General features: G+C 40.3%; 1 long non-coding RNA gene across 1 annotated transcript in view; it reads left to right on the forward strand.

The window, feature by feature from the left end:
* Nucleotides 1–17,568, forward strand: part of LOC120639034 — a 162,132-nt gene that overhangs the window by 94,260 nt on the left and 50,304 nt on the right. Inside the window, exon 2 of the long non-coding RNA XR_005661153.1 lies at nt 15,819–15,884. This is a non-coding gene — a long non-coding RNA (uncharacterized LOC120639034). The remainder of the gene's footprint in view (nt 1–15,818; nt 15,885–17,568) is intronic.

Raw genomic sequence — 17,568 nt, forward strand, 5'->3', positions numbered from 1 at the left:
GTAGGTGCTCAATAAATCCTGAAAATGCAATCTCCCATCCAGGATGATGTTGATGGGAAGAGGCAAAAGAGGAGGAGGTTAGTCTTGACTTTAGATGAATAAATACCTCATTTTTGTTATCAGAACATCGGAATATATATTTAAAAGGTAACAGAAACTTCCTTTTGGATACAAATCAATTCTATCAGTTTCATAAGAGCTTCCTCTTTCCAGGATGAACATTTTTGTCTAGGCTCTGTTTGCAAATTTATTAATGTCACAGGAGGCTGAAAAAATCTGTGTTGGAAAGCTGATGATGTATTCGAGATTTATTTGCTACCTTAGAATGAAAAGGCAGAAGCTGATGACTCAAATTATTTTACCCTTTCAAATTTCTCTGAATGAAGAATGACATTAATATGCTCTTGGAAATGATGGAGATGTCTTTAAAAAGATTCAGGGCAGACCGTGGATGTGGATGCTATAAATACATTCAATTATTTAAAAATATTTCATATTTAACATTTAATCCCTGTTTCTAAGTAAAGGTGTGTAACAATAAATTTACAAAGGGTTTACAGAATAGGTGAAACGTAGTAAATATGGATTTATTTTAAAAGAACATTAACCCTATTCCTTGATATTTAATTGTTTGAGGTAGTTATGGATTTAATCAGCGCATTTGCAGACATGATTATTTGTTGAAGCCTTGACTTGTTTGGTGTTGATGGGAGTAGCTTAGGAAAACAGAGCCTTCTGTTCTCTACATATGCATAAATATGAGAAATTTTTGCCCTGATTCTCAAGGTGTCTAAAGACCCCATTAAGTCATTAAAAGACAAGTATTCCTGCCCCTCCCATCTGAGATATCAATAATGATAAAAATATTGGAATTTCTTCAGCCATTTACTATGAGCCAAGCTCTGGAGTAGAAATAATACAATCAGATCACTTACAGTCCCTGCCCCACATGGAACTTATTGTCTAAGAGAACAGCTATTTTGCAGATGTGGGAACTGAGGGCCAGAGAAGGTAAGTTCCTTGCCCAAGGTCACACAGCAGGTTAGTGGCCCAAACAGGATTAAAACGCGGGACTTGTGATGATCAGTCCCAGTAGGTCATGCTCCTTCCTCTGAAAGTGGTGAGTTCGAGCTTTTGTTGAAGCTTCCTGTGACCAGCTTAGCCCACAGCACTTATGTACATATCAAATATATTAAAAAGTAATTATCCATATTAATGTCTGTCTCCCCCTCTAGATGGTTAGCTCATGATAGTCAGGGAATGTGTCTGCTAATTCTGTTGTTCTGTATTCTTCCATTAGCTCAATACAGTGCTGGAAGCTGATTGTGAGCAAGGAATGTGATGGTTTATTTTACATTTTACTCTCCCAAGCTCTTAGCACAGTAGTGCTCTGCACACAGAAAGCGCTCAATAAATATGATTAAATGAATGAATGATCTGCACATAATAAGCCCTTAATAAATACCAGTGATTGATTGATTTGGTGTGGGATGCTGATGCCAAGAATACCGCAGAAATGTAGGTTGGGGGAAAAGGGAAGGCTAGAGAACTTTCATCTTGCCCCATTCTCTAGAGATTCTGATCAAATAATGGATTTGCCCTTTAAACATGGATTTTTCATGCCCAGGTCACAATAAAAAACACATTTACAAATGTGCCTCCTGAGATGATTATGAAAGATAGCGAGGAGATATAGTAATAATGGAAAAATCATTGCAGGTAGCCAGTAACTATTTTCAAAATAAGATGGATGTCCTAAAGGATGAGAATGATCTTACAGTTTAAGGTAAGATCACCATCATGATTGTAAACTCCTTTTTCCCAACCCACTTAGTTCTGTGCTCTGAGTGCTCAGTAAGCACCAAAAGTGGTCTGTGAAAGTAATAATCATACTCTGTTTTAATAACTATTCCATTTTTACAAAAGTAAGAGTATGGATTTCAATTTTAATTAGTCACTGTGAAGGCAGGCACTTTTTTTTTGCCTATAGTTATTCAATCTGGCTATTTAAAATGGGGATTAGGAGTGTGAGCCCCATGTGCGACAGAGATTGGGTACAACCTGAATGACTTGTATCTACCCCAGGGCTTAGAAGAGTGCTTGGCACATAGTACCATTATTATTATTGTTATTATTATTACCTACATTTCATATACAACTGTATACCTCTTCCATTCCTCACTCCATGATACCATGAAGCCATAGCTATCATGATTGTCATTGAATGTTGAAGGACCAGCCTTGTCATTGAGATTCATTAGAAATGCATTCACTCATGTCTGAATAGCACATCTTCAAACTTATTGAGATTAGCGGCACTTGTAATAATATTCTGTATCCCGTGAGAAGTTTGAGGTGCTTTTTTTTAAAATAGTTAAAATGTCCCTGTTTCAAAGCAGTCTACTGTAAATGAGGTGTGATTCATACGATACGGCACCTCTCTGCCCTGCTGCTATGAAGAATTCCTTAAAAACATTTCAAAACCAAGAAGATTTGATATTTAAAAGGGGAAAGCATCATCCACTTCCCCCATCCATTCCCCATTTGACGTTTTGGTTAACTGTTTACCAAACTCCCATACTCTATTTTGTTCTGTAATTTATACGCTTTTATCTGGCTTTTTACTTGTAACTTAGCTTTTTTCTGCTTGATTTCCCCTAGAACTACTTAGTATGACTTCTATGACTTCAAATTCCACAGGGAAGAGTAAACTAAATGCATCTGAGCCATAAGCCATGTGTCAAAATGACTTTGCAGTCAATACCAAGGGACTCACATAATGGCATGAAAGTCACAGATGATCATATTTGCTCAAATAATCATAATCGTAAAATTGGGATAAAAAGAGTTCATTTTCTATAAAAAGAAATTCACTTGGAGAAAATTTAACAGCTTGAAAGATCTGGTAGCTGCTGTATATAAATAACAACTTACAGTGTATATCCATGGAAATGAATACAGTCATTTGAATTATTTTTGCATTCTGAAAGTTCAGGTTTTGATGGACCTGCAGGCAGTTACTTTAAGAAAAAAAGGGATATTACTCTAAAAATAGCAAGTGGTTCCAGAGGTGCCAAATTCTCATTTTGAGTGAGAGGTGAAATCAGGGCAGAAATTTTTAAGAGGTGGTGGAATGAAGACTGGTAGGGAAAGACATCAAAGACCTAATAAGCTGTTCTTTTGGATTTTTTTCCAGCCCTGACTGAAAAGTCAGTTTGTCTTCAGAGACCTGAGTTGAGCTAGTCAGGAAATCTAGCCCCAGAAGTTGTGGGGACCATGGCTCGTCATGGAATGAACAAATATTACAGGTCCATTAGCTGGTTTTTATTTCCTTGGTTCAGATGGAATTTTCCGTACAGAAACTCTGGATTGTTTTATATATATGTACACATAGATATATAAAACTCTGGACTGTTTTATGCACACACTCATATTATATGTGTATATATGTATCAGTGTGTATATGTGTGTGTGTATATATATATCTCTAGATATAAAATTATGGTATCCATTAAGTGCTTACTATATGCCAAGCACTGTTCTAAGCTCTAGGGCAGATAATCAGTTAATCGGGTCTGACCCAGTCACTTTCCAACATGGGGCTTTCAGGATAAATAAGAGGAAGAACAAGATGTTGAATCCCTATTTTACAATTAAGGAAACAGACCCAAAGATATTAAGTGACCTGTTTGCCCCAGGTCACAAAGAAGGTAAGTGGTGGTGCTGGGATTAGAACCCAGATCCTCTGATTCCAAAGCCTGCTTCTTTCCACTACACCATGCTCCTCTGAGTAATGAGTTTTCCCCTCTAAACTGTGAGCTCATTGAGGGCAGGGATTGTCACTGTTTATTGTTGTATTGTGCTTTCCCAAGTGCTTAGTACAGTGCTCTTCCCACAGTAAGCACTTAATAAATACAATTAAATGAATAAAATTTGGATCCTTCAGGTCCACTTTATTGGAAACAACCTTCGGTGATGCTTTTCAGCTTCCCCTTTTTCATTTCATTACCTTTGTCTGGCCTAGTGGAAAAAAAAAAACCGGTACTGGGGGTTCAGGACACCTGGGTTTCCATCCTAGTTCTGTCACTTACCTGCTCTGCCAATATGTACATTTCTGTAATTTATTTATATTTATATTAATGTCTGTCTCCTCCTGTAGACCGCAAACTCATTGTGGGTGGGGAAAGCATCTGTTTATTGTTGTACTCTCCCAAGCTCTTACCACAGTGCTCCGCACACAGTCAGCACTTAGTAAATTTGGTTGACGGCAGCCTTGGGCACTTCTCTGTACCTCAGTTTCCTCCTCTGTAAAGGAGTGAAACCCATGTGGGACAGGGACTTTCTCTGAGAAGTAGTGTGGCTTAGCGGAGAGAGCATGGGCTTGAGAGTCAGAGCTCATGGGTTCTAATCCCGGCTCTGCTGCTTGTCAGCTGTGTGACTTTGGGCAAGTCACTTAACTTATCTGTGCCTCAGTGACCTCATCTGTAGAATGGGGATTCAGGCTGTGAGCCCCATATGGGACAACCTGAGAGCCTAGCATGTACCCCAGCGCTTAGAATAGTGCTTGGCACATAGTAAACACTTAACAAATACCATCATTATGATTATTATTATTACCTAATTATTTTGAATATACCCAAAGGTTGGCTCATAGGAAGCACTTAACAAATGCTACAGTTTGGAATAGCAGTTTTAGATTACCTGTAATAGATTAGGTGTGATTATTTTCAAAAGTTGAAACTTTTATTTCTCCTATCGTGACCCAACTCGATGTTTCTCTGCATCTGTTAACGGGCTTATAACGTCACCCATTTCATCCCCAACTGCTCTGTTTTCATCTGCTAATCCCATGGTGGAATATAATCCTTTGCCAACGGCGTTTCAGTTCCTGGCCACCCTTCCTCTTTCTTGATTTAAGCTCCTCCGTCTTCTTTGGATCGAATCGCTTTTCGCCGTCCATCCCAGCAGCACTTTCAAGAGCTAAAGGTTCATTTCTCGTGAGCCTCTTTAAAGGTGATTTGCCTTGTCCCTAGACCTTAGTGCCGGCGAATTAAGTAAGTTTTATAGAGTTCTTATGGCAATCCTTCATCCTCCAAGTTTTTAGAAAAGTGGGCCGTCTATATGGGCAGTTGGTATATAAGGAAAATGACTCTGCATGGAAATACAAAGGATAGGAGCAGAACTTTATGGCCAATTTAAAGTGGCATTTCTTTCACCATTATTTGGCTTTGGTTTCTGAGCTCGTCAACTTTTTTTTGCTTATGAATGAGCCCCGTTCCCTCTTAATAGGCCATTGAAGCTGCTGTTCCCAGTCTGTGTTTTATAAGTCCCCTCCTTCCCCCAGTTATATAGTGACCTCCTTTGGGATGTGTCCCCAGGTTGAACAGTCTAGGGGTCTCCCTACCAGCCCTAAGGGTTGGCCTTGGGGAGATGGTCTAACTCCCAGACCCACACTCTTTCCACTAGACCACACTGCTCTTCAAGGCCCTTGACTTCAAATCAAATGATAGAGAAGCAGTGTAGCCTAATAGAAATAACCCGGGAGTCAGAGGACCTGTAGAATAACTATCCTTTATATTAATAATTAATAGTCATGATATTTGTTTAGCGCTTTTTTTTAATGGTATTTGTTAATCATTTACTATGTGCCAAGTACACGTGTCAGCTGCTGCACTAAGTTCTGGGGTGGTTACAGACAAATTGGATTGGATCCAGTCCCTGTCCCACATGGGGCTCATAGTCTTAATCGCCATTTGACAGATGAGGTAACTGAGGGACAAAGAAGTTAAGTGACTTGCCGAAAGATTTACATCAGACCATTGGCAGAACAGGGATTAGAACCCATGACTTCCTGACTCTCAGGCCCGTGTTCTATCCACTACATCATGGTACGTGGCTCAGTGGAAAGAGCACGGGCTTGGGAGTCAGAGGTCATGAGTTCGACTCCCAGCTCTGCCACTTGTCAGCTATGTGACTGTGGGCAAGTCACTTAACTTCTCTGTGCCTCAGTTACCTCATCTGTAAAATGGGGATTAACTGTGAGCCTCACGTGGGACAACCCGATTACTCTGTATCTACCCCAGCGCTTAGAACAGTGCTCTGCACATAGCGCTTAACAAATACGAACATCATCATTTATATTTACTTGCCACTGTTACTTGGGAACAGGAATTGTGTCTATCAACTCTATTGTACTGTATGTTCCCAAGTGCTCAGCCCACAAATGCTCTGTAAAGACCATCGGTTGAGTGTTGCTTCTTGTGGGTAGGGTACGAATCTACCAACTCTTGTACTCTCCCAAGTGTGTAGTTCAGAGTACACATGGTACATTCTTCAAATGCCAACCTTCTCACTGTACCTCAATCTCATCTCTCTTGCCACCAACCTCTTGCCCACATTCTTCCTTTGGCCTGGAATTCTCTCCCTCTTCACAGCCAACAGACGATAGCTCTCACCACCTTCAAAGCCTTATTAAAAGCACATCTCCTTCAAGAGGTCTTCTCTGACTAAGCCCTCTTTCCTCTTATCCCTTTCCATTCTGTGTCGCTCTTGCACTTGAATTTGTGCCCTTTATTCAACCCTCCTTCAGCCCCACAACACTTAGGTAGATATCTGCATTTATATTCATATCTATCCCCCTCCAGACAGTAATCTCCTTGTAGGAAGGGAACATATCTACTAACTCCGATGTATTGTACTCTCCCGAATGCTTAATACAATGCTGTGCACACAGTAAGTGCTCAATACATACGACTGATTGATATGTACGTAAGAGCTGTGGGGCCGAGAGTAGGGTGAGTATCAAATGTCTAAAGGGTACAGATCCAAGTACATAAATGATATAGCAAGGAGAAGGAGTACGGGAAAAGAGGGCTTAATCCGGGATGGCCTCTTGGAGGAAATGTGATTTTAATAAGATTTTGAAGGTGAAGAGGGTGGTGGGCTGTCATAAATGGAGGGGGAGTGAGATCCAGATCAGACGAAGAATGTGGGGAAGGGGCCTCAGTGAGGTAGATCGAGATACAATTAGCAGGTTGACGTCGGAGGAGCAGAATGTGTGGGCTGGGCTGCATTAAGAAGTCAACGATCCGAGGTAGGAGGGGGCGAGCTGACTGACTGCCTTACTAACTGACATCCTTGCTTTGACTTTACTGATGTGGAACCCACTTCTTTAATTAGTTCCAGGATTTTCAGAGAGTTATGCTTTTTCCAGTTTTCTGACCTTCATCCATGGGTATCAGGTGATAAGGATAATAATGATCATGCAATTAAGGTATTATCACGCTTCTCTTTTATTTTTCTTAGACTTGGATGCAAGGGATTCTATAGCCATTCAACTATTTTGGGATCATCCTTGAGTCATTTCCTTTCCTTTATTTTTAATGAGTTTATTTTTCCCTTTATAGCTTTCTTTCCTCTGCTTAGAAAATTAGCCCTCTTTTATTTGGAAGTGAATGCAGTACTCAAGGATGTCACCAGAATGAAATCCACCAGCTAACCATAAATGTCAAGTCTGTTGATCGTCCTTCAATACAGTTGATCTGACTGTAGAATTTGCTCTGAATTTGGTAGGAGTGTGTCTTCTTTATTGATTCTTTGGCAAGGCAAGGCAGAAGATGGAAGCAAAAATGGTGAGAGGAAAGAGAATTGAAACAAAAAGAAAATGGAGGGTACCCCAGGTTCCATAACTTATGTAAATATCCTTAGAGTGTATGCTCATCTCTAGACTGTAAGCTCATTGTAGGGAGGGAATGGGTCTACCATCTCTGTTATACTGTACTCTCCCTAGTGCTTACTTCAGTGCTCTGCGCACAGTAAGCACTCAATAAATACCATTGATTGATTGATTGATGGCAGGGATACACTGTTATCTCCACACTTGCGAACAAGGACAAATACTGTATATTTTCCTATAAGTTTTCTTGTCCTTCCTTAAACACAGTTGAATCCTGAGGCCACCCTGCTCTAGATACAGTCGGTGCCGTGGATGTAGAAGGGAGAGAGGAAAGCATCAAAAATGCCTGACATATGGCCAGACTAGATTTCTACCAGAGGGGTCCCTGAATTCGGTGAGTTGACCAGCGCCGAGGCAAAGCTTCACCGGGCAGGACATTTGTGGAAAAGTGAATTATAGCTCACTGTGGGCAGGGAATGTGTCTGTTATAGTGTTACACTCTCCCAAGTGCTTAATACAGTGCTCTGCACACAGGAAGTCCTCAATAAATACAACTGACTGACTAACTGGATACCCAAGCGGTTGACCTGAAAGGGCTGACTTTTACGAGAAAGGCAAAATAAAAGATTTAAAGAGAAGCAGCGTGACCTAGTGGGAAGAACATAGGCCTGGGAATCAAAGTTCCTGGGTTCTTATCCTGGCTCTGCGACTTGCCTGCTCTGTGACCTGAGCGAGTTACTCAGTATCCTCATCTGGAAAATGGGAATAAAATATTTGTTTTACCTCCCTCTTAGACTGCAACCCCCCAGATAGAACCGGGATTGGGTCCAATCTGTTTCTATGCCAGTGTTGATTATGGTGCTTGGTATATAATGAGTTCTTAACAAATATCACACGATTTTTAGCTAAAGCAGACTGAATCATAATATAGGAATGGCTATAAAGAGACCATTACATCAGACAGACTAGCAAAGTTTGCAGCATTTGAGACAGAAATTGCTCTCCTTCAGTAGCTCCATCAATTGTATTTATTGAGTACTTCCTGTGTGTGGAGCACTGTACAAAACACTTGCAACATAACCCTAGAAGGAAGCCTCTTAAGCTTCAGAAAAATAGAAGTATTAAAAGGGAGAAGTGAAAAGAGATAGGCCTTGAGAGAGTGAATTTCATCATAACAACAAGAAGCTGAAGAACTGTATATTTTTTATGGTATTTGTTAAGTGCTAAATATGTACCAAGCATTTTACTAAGTGCTGGGGTAGATACAAGCTAATCAGGTCTGACACAGTCCATGTCCCACTTGGGCTTCACAATCTTAATCCCCATTTTTCACCTGAGGTAACTGAGGCACAGTGAAGTTAAGTGACCTGTCTAGGGCCTCACAGCAGACAAGTAATGGAGCCGGAACTGGTCCTTCTGATTCCCAGGCCCGTGCTCTATCTATTACGCCATGCCGCTTCCCTAATTATCCAACTATCCTATTATCCAGTTGTGCCCAACCTAATTATCTTGTGTCTTCTCCAGCACTCAGTACAATGTTAGCAAAATAGTAAATGCCTAACTAATAATGCTTATTATTATTAAGTTATCTTTCTGTGTACAAAATGGGGACCAGACTCTCGGTCTCCTTCAGAATGCAGACTCGTTGTGGGCAGGGAATGTGTCTGTTTCTTGTTATATAGCACTCTCCCAAATGCTTAGTACAGTGCTTTACACACAGTAAGCGCCCAGTAAATATGACTGACTGATTTACTGACTTGCTTTTCTGCCACACTCCCAACAGGAAGATTCAGAGCCATCTTCAAAAATTCATGACAACTATAAATGGGTAAAGGCTATTTCATCATTGAAATAGTTCAAGGTTTTTCTGGACAAAACTAGAGGACTCAGATAATTTCTCAGACAGTGAACTCATCTTGCAAAAAATCAGCTTGATTTTTCCCCCAGAATTTATTGTAAAATATAACTTTATGATCTTTATTGTAGCATAAAATAAAGTACTAAATCAAAAAGTGGCACGAAAAGGTTTAAATTCCTGTCATTCTGCATTAGTAGTAGCTGACCCTCATATTGTGTCTAAACATACTGTTCTGTGCCTCTATATTCTCAATCTTATTTTATCTAAACCCATTATGTGCGTGAAATTGGATCGGTAATCAAAAGCAGAGTTGAAAAAGAGATGTGGAGAGATGGTGAAAATCCAGGCCAACTCTATGAATCTTGCCTGAGATCACTAGTAAAATATGTTTCTCCTACTCCTGCATATCAACTGTTCACGCATATTTTTTGTTTCATACTTTAAAAGATGCCAGAAGCAACTGGATTTTAAGTAATAATATGTCTCGGAAAAATTACCTGAATTTTTTTTCTCCCCTTTCTCTTGAATTACGTTTTAATAGATATAAAAAATTAAAAGCATATGTAAGACGGTTCCCCAGAGATATTCTCTTAAGGGAAAAGAAATGTAACCAGAGCCATTTCTCTACAATACATAGTTAAAGAGACAGCAGTTCTCAGACCGTATATTGAATTGCTGTAGTTTAACAGTTAGCTTGACTAATTTCTCATTTAATGTGATATTCACAACAAGTATCATCCAAAGGGATTTTCGTTGTTAAATATTAAACTGTTTCTAAAGACAACCGTGGAACAAAGATGCCACTGTTTATTAATATCTCATAAGACAAAAGTTTCCATGAGTCTTACCGAAAAGTTTTCATCCATTAACTCAACTGTACATTGGAGAAGCTGAAAAGGATGGAGAAATATTTATTTAAATACAGATCATATCAGATTTCCTGCTCTGATGAAATCTCCATTTTAATGAGAAATGACACCGACATTTAAATCAAATGTGTCTTCATTGTTCACTTGTCTTGTAAACTATAATTCAAACATTGATAGCTACCTTGGTGTCATGGCGGGTACCCAGTGATTAATGCATTAAAATATCAACTTAGACAAGCACAGGTGATGTACATCATTGCAGTTGTCTAAGAATATCTTAAGTATTTTGGGCAAGAGAAAATTGTTTGATTTCTATACTAAAAACAAATCACAACTATAAGCTTCTCTCATTGTGTAACCTTCAGTGGGGATATCAAAACAGCATCTAATCATCCTGACTAGGAAATACACTTTAAGTTTTGTTTAACTTCCAAATGATTGCCCTTCTTCAAACTGACATATTCAGTTTCACTTAACAATTATGCTAGGAATCTTTCTCTGAAAAGATACCAGATTCCAGTAATTCTGTTGATGAGGAAGATGGGAGACACTTTCATTCATTCACTTAATTGTATTTATTGAGCTCTTACTGTCTGCAGAGCACTGTACTAAGCATTTGGGAGAGACACACATAGTAGATGCTCAATAAACAGTCCACATAAGGAGGGCTTAGAGGCAGTGACTTGAGGAAAATAAACATAGTCTAGAAAAAAGCTAAGTGGATGTGGAAAGTTTGTTCAGGAGCAGCTCTGCTCCAACCAAAAAGTAACTCAACAATCTGGAGGCTCCGGTTTCAATAATTTCACTTTTTCATCTCACTCTGAAAGACAGTCCATCTCGGCCATTATTGGGCCCAGATGTTGATAGTTCTAGGACTTTAAAAAAAAGCCCAACAAAATAAAACTAACTGATACTATTATTCGACCAAATGCCCCTCCTGACCAGGCTCCACCTTTACATGATATACTTAATGCAGGTCAGCCATACTGAAAGCTTCTCGACAATTCCTTTTAGCGACTTCGACACTTCTGAGGAATATAACTCATCGAGACTATAAACAGCTTACTGCATTTCTGCTTATATTGGACGTGGACTATGGTAATGCAGAAATAGTCCCCAGCGGACAAGAGAATATGCGTGACTCACCCAACCCATTACCTCAACTAGAAACACACTCGAAGTTGAGTCTTGCTGGTGGTAGAATATCCAGAACTAATATCTGACTCAAGTAGGTTGTTCCCTAAAGAGATGATGATAATAATAATGGTATTTTTTAAGCACTTACTATGTGTCAGGCACTGATCTAAGCTCAGGGGTAGATAGAAGATAGAAACAGTTCCTGTCCAACATAAGGCTCAGAGACTTAATCCCTTTTTACAGATGAGGGAACTGAGGCACAGAGAAGTGACTTGCCCAAGGTCACAAGTAGACAAGTGATGGAGCTGGGATTAGAACCCAGGTCCTTCTTACTCCCAGGTCTGTACTCTATCCACTAGGCCGCGATGCTTCTTTAACTACATTAAACAAATTTCATTCCACTTAGGACTCCGGTAAAATGACATCACCTTTTATTTCATCACTGGGAAGGCACATAGAAATAACAGTTTCATTGAGAGAATCATCGATCTGAAATTAAATGTGAAAAATTCTATTTCAGTTGAACACTCCATATACATCATTAGAATGGCACATGATGACTGAGGCGGTGGAGCAAATTGACAAAAATTATAGAGCTAATGGGCAAGAGATAGTGCATGAGTTGTCTAATATTTCGGTTGTTAAAGATAATTGTAGCCTTAATCCACCAGGGCTACCGCACTGGGGCAGGAGATGTCCTCTGAAACCTGCCCTCTTCCCCCCGGCCTTCTTTCTACACACCACTGAACCCTGACTCTACATTCTCTGGTGCCAAGTCAATTTCTCTCCTCGCCAGAATACTCATCAAGAAGCCATCAAGACTGTAAGCTCGTTGTGGGCAGGGAATGTGTATGTTGATTGTATCTCTTACTCTCCCAACCGCTTATTACAGTACTTTACTCAATAAATACAAATAACTGACTGACCAAGGGTGGGGAGTAGGTGAAGAGGACAGCGTCTGGCACAGAGTAAGCGCTAAACAAATACATTTAAAAGAACAAAAAACGGCCTTCTTTATTTTTTTGAGTGGCATTTGTCAAGCGCATACTAAGCATTTGAGAGAGTATAATATTACAGAGTAGGTAGACACATTCCCTGCTCCCAAGGAGTTGACAGTCTAGAAGGGGAGACAGACAAAAAAAAAAGCAAAGAAATTATAGATATGTATGTACATAAGTGCTGAGGGGCTGAGAATGGTGTGACTAAAGGGTGGAAGTCCACTTGAAAGGGTCTTGTTTCATTCAGTGCTTTACTCTAGCAGCTACATTTTTGCATCAGTGATGTTGTGAATTCACAAGAGATAACTTTATTGCCTGGTTGAAATATTAGATGACAATCATCCCACTTATAAAGTTCTAAATCAGACAGAACATTAATTTTCTGTCCAGGAAAATGGGTAATATAAAGGGAAATACCATGAACTGTCACTTAATAATGTGAGCTGTTAGTCATTATTGACATAATAGATCATTGTTCACTGCTGATGACAATTTTGCCCCCAAACTCTCTTTGCAGAGTGAAGGATAAGGTCCTTGTAGGTGCTATTTCTTAAACCATTGACAGGGAACCAGTGTATGGCCTAGTGGATAAAACATAGGCCTGGGAGCCAGAGGACCTGAGTTCTAATCCCAGCCCCACCACTTCCCTGCTGTGTGACCTTGGGAGAGTCGCTCAGCTTCTCCGAGCCTGAGTTTCCTCAACTGCAAAATGAGGATTCAGTGGTTGTCCTCTAGACTGTAAGCTTTTTGTTGGCAGGGAATATGTTTGTTGCTATATTGTGCCCTCCCAAGCACTTAGTACAGCGTTCTGCACACAGTAAGTGCTCAATAAATACAATTGATTGATTAAATAAATTATATTTAGGATGTGGGACAGGGACTGTATCCAGTCTGATTAATTTATATCTACCCCAGCACTTGACAGTAGGTTATTTGACAAATTCATTCAAGTCATTCATTCATTCGTATTTATTGAGCACTTACTGTGTGCAAAGCACTGCATTAAACCCTTTGTAAGCACTTGAATACCATAAAAAGAGAAAAAAAAGTTCTCAGGGCCCAAGAGTCCAAAATTTTTATTATACCTGTCCATGAGGTGGCATAGATTATTAAAATCTCCAGATAATCCCAAACCTATAGTAAATTCTGTGAGTGTTGTTGGTCTTACTGGTCAGATTTAGCTATGCTTCTATTGAGCCAGCCCAGTGATGGAGTCAGTCTTTTGTATTTATTGAGTACACACTGTGTGCAGAGTACTGTACTAAGCACTTGGGAGAGTACAATATAACAATGAATAGATACATTCCTTGCCCACAAGTCCACACTGGACACCCACCAATCTCGAAGATGGTCCAAAGGCAAATGTCTTAATAATAATAATGATAATGGTATGTGTTAAATGCTTACTATGAGCCAAGGACTGTTCTAAGCACTGAGATAGATATGAGAATCCCTGCTCTGCCACTTGTCAGCTGTGTGACTGTGGGCAAGTCACTTAACTTCTCTGTGCCTCAGTTACCTCATCTGTAAAATGGGGATTAACTGTGAGCCTCACGTGGGACAACCTGATTACCTTGTATCTACCCCAGCGCTTAGAACAGTACTCGGCACATAGTAAGCGCTTAACAAATACCAACATTATTATATGAGATAATCAAGTTGTCCCTCGTGGGGCTCACAGTCTTAATCCCCATTTTACAGATGAGGGAACTGAGGCCCAGAGAAGTGCAGTGACTTGCCCAAGGTCACAGAGCAGACAAGTGGCAGAGCTAGGATTAGAACCCATGACCTTCTGACTCCCAGGCCCGTGCTCTATCCACTATACCATGATGTTTCTTAGTCTAGAGAGGGAGACAGAAATTAAGGAATCACCACAACTTTCCCAAAAAGGAACGAGAAGGCTTCTCCCCACTCTTTGCTCCTTTTCAGGGTGAGTTTGGTCCCTTTAGGGTCTTCATCCCCATTTTACAGCAGACAAGTGGCAGAGCTAGGATTAGAACCCACGTCCTCTGACTCCCAAGCCCACGTTCTTTCCACTGAACCACGCTGCTTCTCTTTAAGATGATCTTCGGATCAGATACAGTCACTGTCCCACATGGGGTTTATAGTCTGAGATGGAGGCAGAACAGGTATTTCATACCCATTTTACAGATGGGGAACCTGAGACATAGAAAAATTAAGTAGTTTGTCCCAGGTCAAATGGCAGATGAGTGGTGGCGGCGAATCTAAGCCTAACCCTTCTGCTTCCCAGCATTATTATTTTTCTGCTAGGCCTCACAACAACTTATTCTTTTCAGCGTAGTGGATAAAGCACAGGCTTGGTAGTCAGAATGTTATGGGTTCTAATTTCAGCTCTGACATCTGTCTGCTGTGTGACTGTGGGTGAGTCACTTCACTTCTCTGTGCCTCAGTTCCCCATCTGTAAAATGGGGATGAAGACCGTGAGCCTCAGGTGGGACAAACTGATTACCTTGTATCTATCCCAGGTGGCACATAGTAAGCCCTTAACAAATACTATTATTATTATTATTATTGTTATCTACCCCAGTGCTTAGAATAGTGCTTGGCACATAATAAGCATTTAATGATTACCATTATTTACTATAATGTCGTTAAATACCATCCTTTCAAACTACCACTAAAAGGATTAGCCCGACCCCGCCTCTTTTCCCAGTACTTCCCAGTGATTGGCTGGGAGCCAGCTGGCATCAGCCATTAAATACCTAATGGTTAATACAATTCACCTGCCATCAGGAAGGAGGCTCAAGAGGGAATTGGTCTAGCAACTTCTGAAGTTTGTCCTTACCCTGTCTCAGTTTGGGGGATCAGTTTCAGTGACCTGTTGGGTCACTTTTATCCCCTTTTTTATGGTTTTGTTAATCACTCACTGTGTGCCAATCAATCGTATTCCTTGAGTGCTTACTGTGTGCAGAGCACCGTACTAAGTGCTTGGGAGAATATAATATAACAAAGTCGATAGACATGTTTCCTGCCCGCAACGACTTTACTTAGTGCTGGGATAGATCCAAGACGATCAGGTTGGCCACCCTCTAAGTCCCGGTGAAGTTCACAGTCTAAATCCCCATTTTACAGATGAGGTGACTGGGGTAGGGAGAAGTTAAGTGACTTGTCCAAGGACACAGAACAGGCAAGCAGCTGAGCCAGGATATGAGAACCTAGGTCCTTTGACTCCCAGGCCTGTGGCTTTTCCATTAGGCTACACTGCTTGGAACATAACTGCTATTTCATGGGCTTATGTCACATCCATTTTATTCTTGCAGGCCTTCATCCCCTGCTACTATTCCTGTTTCCTCTCCACTTCTCCAGAAGCAAGTACTGCATATGTGGTGAGTAGTGGAACTACCTCTTTTTCTTTAAAAATCTCTTTTGGTGTTATCACTAATGACAGTGATGTAATCCTTTGGTGATCAGAAGTTATTTGCTTATCTCTTTTTTCCTCTGGGTCTCTCTCCCAGTAGATATCTCCCCCTCTAAAGTGTGAGCTGGTTGTGGGCAGGGAATGCGTCTACCAAGTCTGCTGTATTGTACTCTCTCAAACGCTTAGTACAGTGCTCTGCACGTAGTAGACACTCGATAAATACTATTGATATCAGTCCATCCCACTGCATCTAGGTTTTGCGCCTTCTGGTTGGTGTTCAACTTTCTCTTTCGTAATTATTTTCTCATGGATAAAATGACGATGATGGAGAAATGCCGTGATAAATCTTCCTGCCCAGTCGCCAGTTCAAAAATAAGCTTTCGTACCCAAGTATTGACAGAAGCTTGGGTATGGTATTTAAATAGCGATTGTTCTCGAAGCAGTCACTTGAAGCCACACATAAGAAAGATTAATATTTAAGTCCAGGCATTGCCAGAGAAGGAATCATTCGGAAAGATATTTTCAAAACTTGTTCCATTTAACCTTCGCTAATTAAAAATCTTAAGGCACCTGGGAAAGTGGTTAGAGCTCTTACCGCAAAATAAATTTATTTTTAAAATGTGAATATCAGCAGAACATTTGATCCTGCCGTCTTGTCTAATCAAGAAATTATGCATTGTTTACGTGACTGGAATATCTTCTTTTCATTTTGTTTCATGGAAATGCATAAAATAAATATTATAATAGATATCCTCTGTCATATAGTTTGTTGAATGACATCAAACTGCAAGGAGCTAGAGGAAGATTCTGGAGGTCAGAAAGCTGCATTTTAATTGTTTTTCCTGAAAATGCGGACTATTTAATGGAAAACTAGATTCCATTTATTCAGTTTTCTCAAAGGGAGATATTAATTACCTCTGCCAATCATATAGTCAATACCCCTGCTGGAATTAACCAGGCCTCTGGTGTCTGGATAGGTATCTCGCTGTGCTAACCCGAACGAGTTTAATCTTTCTCAACTTCTAGTAATACCCTGGTACCGATTCACTTAGAGAAAAAGGGACCCATCTCGCTCACTTGTAGAGTTGCTTTAATATACAGTAAGATAGTCTAGGCTCTTTTCTACATAAATCAATTCTTTCAACATGACAGAGGCTAGTGCAGGTGAAGACGCCAAGATATTAAGGTTTGTGTTTTACTTTTATATCCATTCATCTGCCCCATTTAGTGACAGAATTCATTTCTGGTTTGCCAGTGAAAATCCTTGGTTGTGTGTACAGTTTTTTAAGGGCAGGCTGGTACTTTAGTAGAGAAGCAACATGATCAAGTGGCTAGAGCACAGGTCCGGGAATTAGGACCTGGGTTCTAATTCTCGTTCTACCACTTTTCTTCTCTGTGACCTTGGGCAAGTCACTTCACTTCTCTGGGCCTCAGTTACCTCATCTGAAAAGTGGGAATTGAAACTGTGAACCCCATGTGGGACAGGGACTGTGTCCGACACGATGTGCTTGCACTGACTCCTGCCCGTAGTACAGTGCCCGACACGTAGCGCTTAATAAATACCATTTTTGGAAAAAAAAAATGAAAAAACTGACATTTTACTCCACTGTCTGAAGTGATTTCTTCTGTCCACCTTCTTCACCTCCTCAATT

This window comes from Ornithorhynchus anatinus, chromosome 20 (assembly GCF_004115215.2).
Source record: "Ornithorhynchus anatinus isolate Pmale09 chromosome 20, mOrnAna1.pri.v4, whole genome shotgun sequence".
Lineage (NCBI taxonomy): Eukaryota > Metazoa > Chordata > Mammalia > Monotremata > Ornithorhynchidae > Ornithorhynchus > Ornithorhynchus anatinus.